This window comes from Mya arenaria, chromosome 17 (genome assembly GCF_026914265.1).
Source record: "Mya arenaria isolate MELC-2E11 chromosome 17, ASM2691426v1".
Classification (NCBI taxonomy): domain Eukaryota; kingdom Metazoa; phylum Mollusca; class Bivalvia; order Myida; family Myidae; genus Mya; species Mya arenaria.
The window spans coordinates 43,458,089-43,472,546 of NC_069138.1; the positions used below are offsets into that span (position 1 = coordinate 43,458,089).

General features: G+C 34.1%; 1 long non-coding RNA gene across 5 annotated transcripts; it reads right to left on the minus strand.

The window, feature by feature from the left end:
• Positions 1–930: 930 nt before the first annotated feature.
• LOC128222793 (uncharacterized) lies at positions 931–14,287 on the minus strand. Of its 5 annotated transcripts, none has more exons than XR_008259229.1 (7): positions 13,876–14,287; positions 9,286–9,372; positions 8,415–8,558; positions 6,167–6,277; positions 5,065–5,142; positions 3,958–4,060; positions 931–3,062 (listed from the first exon to the last, which is right to left on the minus strand). It is a non-coding gene; the product is annotated as an uncharacterized LOC128222793 (long non-coding RNA). The 5 variants fall into 5 exon arrangements; XR_008259231.1 differs by lacking the exon at positions 13,876–14,287 and adding an exon at positions 13,640–13,718; XR_008259230.1 differs by lacking the exon at positions 13,876–14,287 and adding an exon at positions 13,640–13,718 and having other exon boundaries at positions 9,261–9,372.
• Positions 14,288–14,458: the final 171 nt, after the last annotated feature.

Consider the following 14,458-nt stretch of genomic DNA (forward strand, 5'->3'; position numbering starts at 1 on the left):
TTCGTAATAACAATCTATAAAATCCAAGTAAAAGATGCATTTTCAAAACACTTAACGCTTCGCTTATATTCACTCAAAAACTCATGTTCGAAAGATTTAAAAAAAGTATGTCATAATCATATCCTCTTTGGCGGCTGAGTTTCTTAATATTTAAATCTCTTATAAATTTGCCAAATAAAATTCAACATGGGTAAACAATTATAACAAATAACGTATTTTATGTATTGCAACATATTTATAAAAAGATGAAGTCAATTGAATCAAATTAACATTTTCAATGTACTTTCTTTCTCGCGGAAAGTGGACATTTCATCTTACTCCAACAAGTGTGGGGTATGGTTGATTCTCTTCGTGACTGAAATCAACTTTTTTAAACACTTGGTGCATTTCAAATCTAGTCCATATAAACAGCCCCTTCAGATTCTTTGACGATTGCATTTCCATGGGAGATCACTGCGTATGATAAACATACAAGTGTTGTTTAGCCACACTGTGGTTTCAATTATGTCAGGGGCGTAGCTACCCCTCTATTCATGTGAATTCATAAATGTGCTGGGGGTTCAGGGGCGTGCCCCCTCAGAAAATTTTGAAAACCATGGTGCAATCTAGTGCATTCTGGGCGTTCCGATGTGCATTATTTAGTACTGGAAAATAACCAGTTTTAGATTCATGTAGTCAAGTTCGCATACTGCAACTTTGGTTGATTTTTTTGTCAGAATCATGTGGATTCAGCCGCGTATTCACGTATAGGCGGCTACACGCCTGTATGATGTGCATATGAATGTATAATTTGGTTTAAATGATGCATCCTTAATGTAACACCTCCTTGCTGCTACACCAATAGAAACTTCATGTGACGTTAATAGTAAAAGAACTAGCACTGACGTTCCCATTTTTGTCTGAGTCATTTAAATAATAGATAACAAATTACAAGATAAACAAATTTGTTTTGACTTCTTTAATGAATTATATAAAAACATTGTACAAAGATATCATGACACTTTTAAACAATAAGTATGGTTGTTAATTAAACAGTATGCTAGCTTTAAAGATTTAGGCAAACCATTGGAATTTTACAGCGGTCTTAAAAGGTGTATTTAAAGCTGCAATCTCACCGATTGATCGTTTTGACTACTGGTACTCTTTTATTGTTTGTCTATAAATGGAGTATTTTTTGCAGAAATGTCTAGACCCAATTTGAAGTGATATAAGACTGCTGAAAAAGATCATATTGCAGTTCATCATATTTATGTTAAAAAAAATGATGTTTTATGACTAAAAGCATTACGAACAATGACTAAAAGCATTACAAACAATTTAATGTAAATGAACTTTTCGGCAGTTTTACCAAACATTTTTGATTGGTTCTATCGTGAATTATCTAATATGACTGAATTAAAGGAATGATAACCAAATCAGCCGATTTTGAGACAAGTTTGTGTCTAAACTGACAATCTGTAAGAGTGCAGCTTTAAGTGTTGATCTAAAGCTTCATTTACACATTGTTATATTGTCAATAACTGTTTAAAAGGTCTCATGTACTAAATAAGATAATAATTTTCATAATATCTAAAATTGATTAAAATAAATAAAGTACCATTATACCTATTGCTTAATAGTGCCGTTTCTCATCTGACAATACCATTCAAAGCCATCATTTCAACTATGAATTTATTTTTAACTTTCAACTTTTCTATAGCATATGCAACAAAATATACCAAAAATACAAGCCATGAACAATATGATTGTTCAACTTGCATTATCTTTGACCTTTTGATATGACCATTTTCCAGTTTTGTCTATTTGTAAGTTGTGCCCTGAAGAATAAAGTATGACTGTATGAATCAAAACCAAGCAATAAAAACACTAAAAATATGCCCCAATCCCTGTAATTTCTAATACAGTAGTAATCAAGCAATTAAACATTTAGAGCTGCACTCTCACAGATATACCGTTTCCACAACTTTTTTTGTCTTGGAATGAGCAAGTTTTGGCGTAATTATCTGCAAACCAATGATAAAAGATTGCTGACAAAAGATCAGATCGCAGATTTCATATTTCCGTTCGAAAATTAATGTTACTAACGGTTTAAGAAAAGTGCATAAAAACATCAACTTAAATAGAAAAATCTGGGATTTAATTTTTCACAAAAATTGGATGGTTCCAATCCAAGACATAAAATGAAAAAGGTTGTCAAAACATCCAAAGTGTGAGAGTGCAGCTTTAACGTTTGAAAGTAACTCTGTTTGCCTCGTGCCCCTAAACAGGGTTTAATTATATTATATGCCCAGTGGGCTTGTCCCTGTATATTTGATTGTATGATTGCAGTAATGGATACTGGTCTAATTATCTTCTGACAATTTTTCACCAATTTTAAAGAATGAGAAAACACATATTAAGCTCATATAACACTGTACAATTTAATCTCATTCATTAGGTTGAGAAAAATTCCCTAAAAATATTAATTGTAGAGACATATCTTATTTAAATACATACAGGAAATGGCGACATCATTTACCCTTTAGTATGAAAAAGGCAGTTTCCTGATAATTGAATAGCGGTTTTTTATTTAAGCATCTCAATTCATAGTATGTATCAAGTTTCAAAGGAAACCAAATCATTGTAACGATTGTTTTCAAAATAGATTCACACTCTTGATAAACTTCTTTTCCTAGTTTCAACTTTTGAGACTTTTTGATGAACCTGCACCTTCCCTCCTCTTATGCAGTGGCTTCAAGCAATAAAGCTACCAGCTCAAGTTGCACAGCTAGTGAACAAGATTGCTGGTAGTCGGCAAACTGCACACTTGATGCCATGATAAATCATGTCCATCGACTTCCAGAATGAAGGAATGACAGTAGCACAGAATTGATTTCAATTGGATCTCTCTGTACTTTCATCACCTTGTTGTAGTCAAAGACTATGTCTTAGTGTGCAGTGCGGGATCTTGAGAAGCTTTCTGCTCGTCTGATGAAGTAAGTTTGGCAGAGTGTGACACTCCTATCTACTCATATGGCTAGACACCTGTGATCTATGTCTTCTTGTGTGTGCCCAACCATCACCTGAAGAGAATTTAGAGGAAGTTAGTGCTTGATTACAAGTCAATGTGACAAAACAAGGTCTTTCATTTATGCCACCAAGAACTAGTATTCCAAGTTTCATAACTCGTATGTTAACTCAAAGCAATTGAGCAGAAACTGTTTGGTAATTAATTTTAAGTCACTGCTTCCACTGATACTGCAAGTAATATCGAACGTGAACCGCCTGACCCAAATGCAATTCTAAATAATTTTTATGTGCAGAAACCTAAATCCTATTGACACAAAAGTAATCCAATTGTATGTCTTCACAAAACATTCTACAACAATATTTGTCAATTTAACTCAAAGATTGATTATTGTTTTTTAGTCAGACAAACACAGAGATGGCCCTATATCGCTCACTTGAATTGAGAAAGGATTCTAACTTAGTTATTGTTTGGACACTTACTGAATACTTTTGGTCTGACTTTATAATGCAGCTGGTGAAAATATTAAAAGTCCCTTAATAATGGGCTTACAAAAACATAAAAAAATGTATTTGTTTAAAAATTACAAAGGGCCATAACTCTTACAATATTTAAGTTTGTATTGAGCAGAATAAAAGGCTTTGCCTAAAATACAACCTTAAAACTATATTTACAAGTAAAACAAAAAAATCTACAAATATGTTTTTAGTATCTGGTTTTTGAGAGTGAATGATCAGAAGAAAACATCACACATTCACAATCATATTAAATAATAATTTAGTTTTTTAAAAATTATATTATATTATATTTCAAAAACACTGCAAAAGACAAGACACTTACGTTTCAATTTCTTGATTTAATACAGTGATGATTATCAATTCTTATGAAGGGAGATGGGTCTTACACTCTAACCAGTGCAACTTGCATGTTCTTAGTTGCTCAGTTATTACCTTTCTTAAAATTCTCCTCTTGATCTGAGCCACGCCAAAATGATGGGAGATGCTTTTGTTTTTCCATCAGAATGTATAGCACCTCTATGTTTCTGTTTGTCTCCTGAAATAGTAAAAGTTTATTAATAATAATAACAATAATAATAATCTGTGACTTTTATTGAAATTATTTTCACCGATTGTGCCTTGCACATTGGGGAACAAAGTTGACTTCTGAGGAGAAGATTTTTCCATTTAGACATATAGCAAAAAAATAGCTCCGCACCCTGGAGCAATGTTTTTTATGAATCAATATCCAGTGAAGAAAATTCATACAGGGTATTGAAACATATTTTGCTTCAAATGAAGACTTTTAACAAAGATAATTTAACTAGCTCTTCATCATATTAAATAAAAATTAACACAGTCTAAGCCGCACACGGAGCCCCGCATTTGATCTTTTACCAAAGTTTGATTGAGAGTTTAGTTTCACATCGACAAGTCTTTACAGGTCTATTAAAGCTGCACTCTCACAGATTGAACATTTTGAAAAAGGTTATATTTTTTATCTTGGAATGAACCAATGTATGCGAAAATGATGACAAAAAAATGTCTTTGAATTCCCGTCAAACATGTCCAAACCAAATTCAAACTATGGATAATCACTGTCATTCACAATGAAATTCAGCACTTCTTGCCCAGTATATATACCCTTACTTTAAGCAGAAGGCAAATTAAAACAAACACATTTGTCCGAAATTTAATCAAACTTTAAATGGTAGTAGGATTGTCATTTGTTCACATAATTTTCAAGAATCAGGAAGTGGGGAACATTATAAAGCCATTTAACGATACAAACAAGACGATATTCTATTGAATGTGCAATAGTAGTACCGGGGTAATATGCAAATAGTTATTATCTCAAGAAAAGGACATCAAGACCTGTTCATTTACCAGTAGCATCTGACAGTCAATAATGGTTCTGAGTTTAAAGAGCATAATTTTAATTTCCATTTTATTGTTTGTTTAATCATTATATATTTAACACCAGTTGTGAAGAAGGAGTTATCATTATATAAGATTATATTATCTGGTGGTTGAAAATGTAAAGTGAGACCAGTTTTTTACCTGTTATTGAACAAACTGTTATGTTGGCATGACTGTCCTCCTCAGCAATGCAAAGAACAGCAATGAATGGCTGGCACTCTGTAAAATGGCGATTAAAACATTTTGTCCAATTAAAACTGTCCCTTTCTAAACAATCCATCAGCAATATATATAAATGAGCTGCGCCATGTGGAAATGTATCTTGGGAAGTTTCCATTCCATGTAATGATGTCATGAAGATGAGCAGAAGACATTACTTACTATGCAGTAAAAGTTCTTACTTTAACAGTAAAGATATCTTTTTTTGAGAAAATTTATCAAAGTGAGCTCTTTTATGTCATGTTTCTAAGTCTTGTACACATCTATGTTACATATGTAAATAATAAACAGGAATAAAATGAGGCGTTGTGTACACACTTATTCCTCCTTATGTACTGTGTAACTCAAGAAAAACAATCCATAATTCTAGTAAATCTCTAGAATTCCCTTACTTTTCTCGCTGTACAAAAATGAATGAGGAGTTGCAAACAAGCAGGGCCATAAAACTTTTGCTATTTAAACTGTACCGCAACAGCAATTTAAAGACAGTGACACTCATTGATGGAATAGGCACTTAGACAGCTACATTTTCTGAGAAATGGAGATCAGACTAAATTCTCCAGAGATAATTTATAGATTTATTTGAAATAAAGAACATGTTACAGTGTTTGTGTTAAACTTGTTACTTATCCCTGATTTAACAAAATCAGTACCTTCAAAATGGTGATAAAATAAAAACAAATATACCTTATTAAACACTGTTTACTATCACATCTGTACCCCCCCCCCCACCCCGTTCTTACATACTTAAGCGGCTGTTACCAAAGTAAAGAATGAAAGGTCCACAAGGCCAATTATAAACCATGAACCATGAGAATCCTGTTTACTAATTTGATTTTAAATCACCCAAAAGGCTTTCTACACATAATGGTTCCTTAATTTAAATCTAGTCTCCAAAGGTGTCACAGTTGTGATTTCATTGAAAGACTTGAGATACGTTATTTAAAAAAATGACGAAAGGAAAGCTTAAACGCAGAAGTCTGGCCGGGTATATGAGCCTGGAAATAACTACGCAAAAGCTCACCATGCTGCTAAGGAGTCTTATATAATTCCCGGCCCCAGTTCAGCTGGAGATGTTGATTCCACAAGGCTGGAAAACCGGCCCGGTGCACCCAAGCTTCACCATCAGCAGTATCTGCAAGAGGAGGGTGTAAATCTGGGAAAACGCATTTATAATCAATTTGCAAAAGTTCTTATCCGTCATAAGTAGTGAACATGTATGTGGCTTATAGAACATCTGAAATTAAGTTTAATGAAGGAGACAAAGTTTGGTCTGGGATCTAAACCTGGATTTTGATGCTGAAATTGTAAGGGCCGAATTCAGAACATCCACTCTCACTCACACTCCAACCACATTTCCGTAAGGGACACTCAAATGATCACTTGAGTGGAATATGGGGAGTGACACTCAAGTGATCTGTTCGTATTCACACGCCTCGCTAACACTCCACTTCATCAAGCGAGCAATACAGTATATAATTATACACGTATGTTAACATGATCATATCGGATTATCTGTTTGACTATGGTGATGTTTACATTATACATTGTAAACATATGTTTATTTGAGATTTGAGTACCTTATTGTTAGTTATGGCAACAAACAAATGATAATAAGTGTTATTCTGAAACTGAAATTTACATTTTAAAACAATTGGTTAATAAAAATAAACGTTTTGTGTTGTAAATAACTGTTGCAAAATACGTTTAAATGCATGTTTTTTGTTGTCGTTGTTGTTGCTGTTTTAAATATATAGCCGTTTTCCATTGTATCACGTAATTCAAATATGTATTCATATATAATCTTGCTTATGTATTCTACATAAAGAGGTCTTGGGCGTTTGAAAATAATATATGGAAGTTGAAAAAATGGAAGTTGAAAAAATAGCAGATGGATAGAATTAGCGAATGAATCTACTTCTTATGGGGAAATAACACCTCGGAGTGAAAAACAACTCAAGAAATGTAGGGGAAAATGGATGAAGATGACGATAATATTAATAATAATAATAATAATAATAATAATAATGATGATGTTGATGATGATATGGTGGTGTTGGTGTTGGTGGTGCTGCTGCTGGTGGTGGTGGTGCTGCTGCTGCTGATGATGAAAATGATAATAATAATAATAATAATAATAATAATAGTAATAATAATCCAGCTGAAAGTAGGCTGGAAAATACATATCAATTCCCTTACCACGCTATGAAATGGCCTAGCGGCGTCAAGTTAGCAGCCTGGATGCCTAGCCGCCTCATGTGACTAGCGGCCTAAAATTGTTTCCTATTCCAAAGCATTTTATATGCGTTCTTTTCTAAAACAATGATAAATTAAATGTCCTTTTCATAAATCGACATCCTTTAGCGAATATCAGCATTTCCCCCTTTTCATGGGCTGCTGGATTGAGTCTTGGGGATTTTTAGGGGCTAGACCACCAGGCCGCCAAGTTCACGCCCCAAGACCGCTCAAGCGTGATGTATTTTGCATAGGAAAACAATTATTTTAGCATTGTTTTAGAAGAAAACTCATATAAAAATGCTCTGAAGTAGAAAACAATTTAAGGCCGCTAATGTACGACTAAAAACATTGATTTATCTTATTTTCCATTTAAACCATTGAACCTTGAAATAGATAACAAATTTAGGCCGCTAGTCCGCCAACCTCACGCCGCTAGGCCGCTAACTTCATGCCGCTAGGATGCTAACTTCACGTACCTTTAGCTGCCTGTCTTTGCAGCCATTGATGAATTGCAAACATCAACATTGCTGGGGGTTCAAGATCATTGCGAAACAAAACAAATATATGATAGGCGCATCCTTGCGCAATTTGTTTTGTTTATAGATGGCCACGTTATTGAATGAACATGTACTTCAATGGATTATCCCGGTCTCTTAAATATTGTCTGGGAACGAGCATGTCCCTTATTTGTTCCAAATATTTGATATATTTCATCTTTTCTACTTGCCATGTACTTTTTTCACATACACTCATTCAATTCCTATTCACAACCAATCCTCGAGGGCGGTTCAAGTGGCCTAGCCGAGCACTCACAAATGTCCCACTCACGCAAAACACTTGAGTCTCACTCACACCTGTGAATTCGGATATACCTTTCACTCGAAAATATTTCGACCGTTATGTGATTACAGAGGATTAACTCATTGAGTGTGAGTGAGAGTGATTGTTCTGAATTCGGCCCTATGTTTTGTTCAAATGAAGTATAAACTTACATTGAGAACAGAGATATCTTGAAGTCCAGATTTATTGCTTACCTGAAGTTCGTAGGGCTACAATTGAGAGCTTTTCTGTAAATTGCAGGAACTGTCCCCATGAGCCTATTGTCTGTTAGGGGAATGGTGGCTTAGGTGATTGGTGGTACCACTCTGCATTTCTTATCCACACAAAACACAGTGTATCTGAAAATGACAGAGAATGGCCATGCACTTGTGAAAGCTATGCTAGAAATACGCCGTTATGAGTGTATCAGATGACATTTCCACACAGAAATTGTGAGGCCTCCAATACAGCAGTACTGACATCAATGACGAAAACATATATATCTGTCATGGAGCTATGCTGGTTCTGTGGCGTCAAAACCACTGCAATTGGGCAATTCACTAGAAACATCTTTTCAGAAAAAAGAAACAACCAATACTGGGTAGCCTTTGTCACCCAGTGAACACCCAGAGCATCTAGTTACTTTGAGCATCTATTTACTTAGAAGTAGCCACATTAAGATCTCAAATTAACAAAAAAGTGTATCCGTAAGCTTTCAAATATTGAACGAAGTGCAACTTTAAGGGGGGCTGCGAGCAAATATTGTCAAGGGCAGAAATCTCACAGAAGTTTGAAAAAGATTATGCAAAGCTCTAGCTTGATGATTTTGGCCCAATTTCAAATTGTTACTCAGTAACACGGCGGCGTAAATTTAATCTAACATCAATATAGTTACACAGGAAAATAAGAAATAGCTTTAAACTCTCTAACATTCATGGCAGAGTGTCTGATGACGGTCCAGTATGCCAAAAGGACGGAGAATATGTGAAGCATGCACATCCACACCTTTACAACCCAACATTTGGTTATGGTTTCACAGTTATTCATTTACACAAACTCACAATCAATCAATCAATGCACACCCACCTGGAAAGGTACGACATTCTTTGGAAGAGATGAATCTTGCAGTCTGGTAGACGGTTGCTGACTTAACTTTATTGTCCCAAGCAGCAACTGCAATTAGATAAACATGTTGATGTTCGCACTTAAACAAAGCTTTGTATTGAGTAAAATTAAACATGCAGCCTGTTTGCTGGGGTAACATATCTAAATCCCCAAATGGATGATCTGATCCCAGCCAACAGATCAGCGAAACACGAAATGTATTGCGTGTCCAGGGGGGGGGGGGGTCCCAAGGATATCTTGATGCAACTTACCATAGCCGCCTTGCGTTTTTGTTCACAAAGCCGGCACACACAGTTCATTCTCAGTTTCCAGGTAATTATGGAAATATAAATGTCATTTTTTACTTGATTAATAAATACAACTTATATTGCAGTCAAACTGGATAAAATATCAGAAAAATGTGTACTGTTTCAAAAAGTGTGTTTTGAAGTTGCAGACAATAGTCCAAAGACCAAGAATTTAAGTGTTTAGACAGGGGCAGGCAAATCTTTAAAAAAAAGTCAAAATTTTAAAATTTAAATTAAACTAAAATTGTACAAACCTTATATAAATCATGTGTACACTTGAAAATACATACAAGGATACAATGTACACATAATCAAACGCTACCTGAGAGAATCATTTTTTTTCAAGAACTACTTGAAGGGGTACTGTGATCTGCAAGCATTAATTTTCGTTGTGGGCGGACACCTTTAAACCTCTTTCCCGCACATTAATTAAACACATCTTATGTTTTGTCAGTGCCGGTTTTGATGACCAGTATAAAACTAAAAGCAGTTTTTCTGCCAATATTTACCCAAATGATTTGGATGAATGCTTAACAAGAAAGTGCAGTGTACACAATCAAAATTTTCCAGAAATAATGAGCAATCTGAAATCTGACCCCTTACATTCCTTAAATATTCACAAAGAGTTAAGTTCAAATTTAAGCAACAAAAATCACATTCAAGCAGAATAATTTCAAGCAAAAATGAGCATGAAAATAGAAACCAACTGAATTGTATTTTCAAATGTTCCATCCGTGTTTGTTTGTTATCTTTTTATGATTCAAATGGTAAAAAATTGGTGCAAATGTGAGAAGCTCTGAAGAAGAAAACTGATATTTTAATAGAAATAGTGATGAAATCACTGACATTATGTTTACTTAGCATCTAAAGCAACAGACCAACCAGACCTACCAGTATGCTAATCTATATTTAACTGCTAAATTTTAAAAACCCTAAACATACAGATAAGATCTGTGGCGCAGTTGTTTACATTGTGTGATTAAAATGCATATATTTTTGTTGGTGATTAGTTTAAATCCAAGATTTGCTTTCAGAAGATCAGCAATAATGTTTTTTTCTTTGTCTCAATGAAAAATGTAATGTTCAAGTTCATAAGCGCTGTTTTATCTGAGAATTTCCCTTGGTGTGAACCGCTTACTGTGTCCAAGTTATCCAAGCTGGATCTAAGACATTACTACAATATGGGCAATTTGCTCTGCCATTTTTATAGATAATTGTGTATTCCAAAGGTATTCTTTTGGTACATTGAACTCACAACAATATTTGAACTCCTGACGTCCAGCACCGCTGTCAGATTATCGAATCCAACCACTATGCCATTGCATGCTCGTTACTGAACGAAAGATAAATGAATACTCACAATTTTGAACAGTATTTTTTGGTCACAGATAGCAACCTTTTAACCCCACTTTAACCTGTCTTCCCTATTTGGCAAACAGAGAATTTTTAGAGAATTTGTTATCTGATGATCCTGTAAATTTTGTGTGGATAGACTAAATACTGTTCGAATTTAGCAAATCAAAACTAACATTTTGGGTTTATTCAGTGTAGACCCTAAAATATCAATTTTGATTTATAAGTATGTAGGTTTGTTCAAAAGCTCAGTACAGTTTACTTTACTTAAATGTTACTAAACTTGACTATAAAATACTGTAGGGGGGCGTTCCGTAAAGTTAAGAAAAAATCCAAATAATGCAACAGTCAATTGCAGCATGGGCCCCCAAGGTCCTGCTAAAAGCGGGGACTTTGACTTTCGGTCCAGCCAATCCCAGGTAAAATTCCCGCTCTGCACAGACAAACAGCTGGTAAAAGCCCTGTCAAATGAATTATGGTCATTTGGTAACCGCTCATTGTTGGTCATTTCGTTACCATTGTGTTAGTCAATTCGTAACCGTTAAGAAATCGAATGGTAATATCTTAACCGTTGACTCCTATAATTATGAGGAATTAATTTAATACCATTTGAATTTACAAAATAAGTTTACTGTAAGTATAAAACATAAAAATAACAACATAAAAAAAGTTAAATCTAGTAGTTGTATTCCTTCTTTATTCCTAATAGTGTAGTGCGATTTGCCAATAAACTCTGAAACTATGACAAATAGAAACATTCACACTAGCTATTTTTTTATGTTGCGAAGGAAATATTATAAGTAGGCTGAATATTAAATGTAATAATTTTTTAATTCATAGATGTTCTACCATTGAGAGGAATTGTGACCTTAAAACAATATTTTTTAAATATATAGACCATATAACTTTAGAATTTCATTTTTTTTAAATTGCATAGAAGTATTGTAAAATGTAGTGAGTTTGCCGAATGAGAGTATGCGCTTTTTATATGCTTATTGTATTAAAAATGTGCCCATATGTTTAATTTTGTAACTTGTTATTGGAAATTAATACATTGGAAACTCACTAAACCGGACAAGGTCCGGACTAGGCAAAATTTCCGGTTTAGTGAGGATTCCGGTTTAATGGGGATTTGATGCACGGAGTAAGTTTACTCAATATATTAACTGAGTTAACCTTTAAGGGACAGTTCAATTCTCCGATGTTTAGACGGAGGTTGAGACATGATTAAAGCATCTCGTAATTTAATGCTTGTTTAGTATGTTTGATAGTTTAATTAAAGCACCGCTCTAATTTGATTCAATCATAGAAGTCTTTAGATAAAACAACCCTTCAAAATGATCACTAAAAAACCGTTTCTATTTCTTTATTTTCTGCAACAAACAAATAAATGTTTTAATCAATTTTCTTTTTACAAGTTTGATTATCGTTTGATTATCGCGCAACAGTCAATCCACAGCGCAATCATCATTATCGATTATCATGTTAACATAACATCACAGGTGTAATATTTAAAGACGTACCGGCTGTCAAAACAAAGTGACACGTGATTCGCGAATTCCTAATACACATAATTATTTTGACATGTTTGAACAAAACGTCCGGTTTTGTAAGGTAAAATTACGTTGACAACTAACAAATTTTCTCGATTTTTTGTCCGGTATCCGGAATTCCGGGGTTCCGGTTTTGTAGGGATTTTTTTACATTGATAATAGAAGGGGAAACCGGGACTCTGATAAAATTCCAGTATCCCGAGCATTCCGGTTTTGTGGAGATCCAGTTTAGTGAGTTTCCACTGTACCATAACTAATAATTTTAGGCTGTTTTTTGTTGGTTTCGGATATAAAGTATGCAGAATATGGATCATTAAATTATTGTTTATAAGTAAGCAAAATGTAAGAAAATAATTAACATATTTTGGTAGTATAACAAATCATTTCTAATTTAGCATGATATATATATATCTAATAACTATTGAGTAACATAAATTATTGGCTTGTTACTAGTGAGAATTTGAGTAATGTCTCACAATTGGTGTCTTGATTGCTGTGCCATATACATCCAGGTTCGAACAATACACTTAACGAGGTGCTATGTGTACTATTTATCACCTTGTTAAATGGTGGTTACCATATGAGCAATTGATTTCTTGACGGTTACGAATTGACTAACAAAATGGTTACGAAATAACCAAGATTCAGCAGTTACGAAATGGTAAGGTTACGAAATGACCAGATCCCCGTCAAATGCCCCTGGGGACATCCTAGGTTAGGCCCATTCCCCGTTTTCAGCGCAAAAAAAATAACACCGCATTCACTCAGCACTGCCGGTCCACCTGGAACGTAAAAACATGGCCTATTTCCCCTGCTATCCCCGGTATAAACAAGACCTGCCTGGGGGCCATGGTTACAATTGACTGGTGCATAACTGTGGCAGAATAAGGGAAATATTTTATTGTTGCATTTATTATCAAATATGAGAATTTAAGACACATGCAAAAAGCCACAATACGAATTGGTGATAGTGTTCGTTCTGTTCTGCTATTCAAAGGTGATGAGAATGACTAATGACATGACATTGACAAACAAAATGTAAGGCATTTGTATCATTTCGTCTTTTATTTATTAAAATCTGAGATGTTAAGGGAGAAAATCCCTTTTTAGATTGAAACATACCAAATAATAATAAGCGACGATGTAGTGGTAAACCAAGTTTGCTAGAAATCAATCGAGTTTCTCCAAAATACAAGCACAAATTACACCGGATGTTGATACTAGTGATTTAGTTTCGGATGAACAAAATCCGGATAAATCATTTGCTTTCCATCCAAAGGGTAGACGATTTATACTACTGTACAAAAGTCATAAAAATAAACGAAAAAAAACGTTGATTATGTATTTTAAACACTTACCAAGTTACCATTCTCTTTCCGTAAGAGATGAACGCCATACTGCATAATTGCACGGAGATGGTACCACGGAGATACCCGGAAAATTTCCGTTATATTCCGGAAAGTTAAATTTCTGTATACTTGAAAATTTGGATGCTGGTTGTACACGAAATATCGAATTTCCTTATTTCTGTTTTTTATGGAATGAAACTTCGGGATAAAATACAATAGGCTTTAAATAAAGTAAAACAAATAAAAAATGCTGAGTATATAGCTATTTTTGACCAAAATTATGATTTTTTCCCTGGTCGCCTTAATAGCTATTTTTATGGATACACAAATATACACACACAAAAGTTTAAGAATATTTTTTTTGATATTAAAAGATAATAAGATTTAAAACAATGAAATGATCTCGTAAATAAACATTCAAGCTTATCAACTTACTGTCACTGGACATTTTTATTGACATTTGATACATCAAATCTGGACTGAAAATATTAAGGAGACCAATTTTTGTCGCCTTAATCCAGCGGTCCCCATAATGCCTAGATTAATATATATATGGTCACCTTAATATCTGTAGTAGATATATATATATATA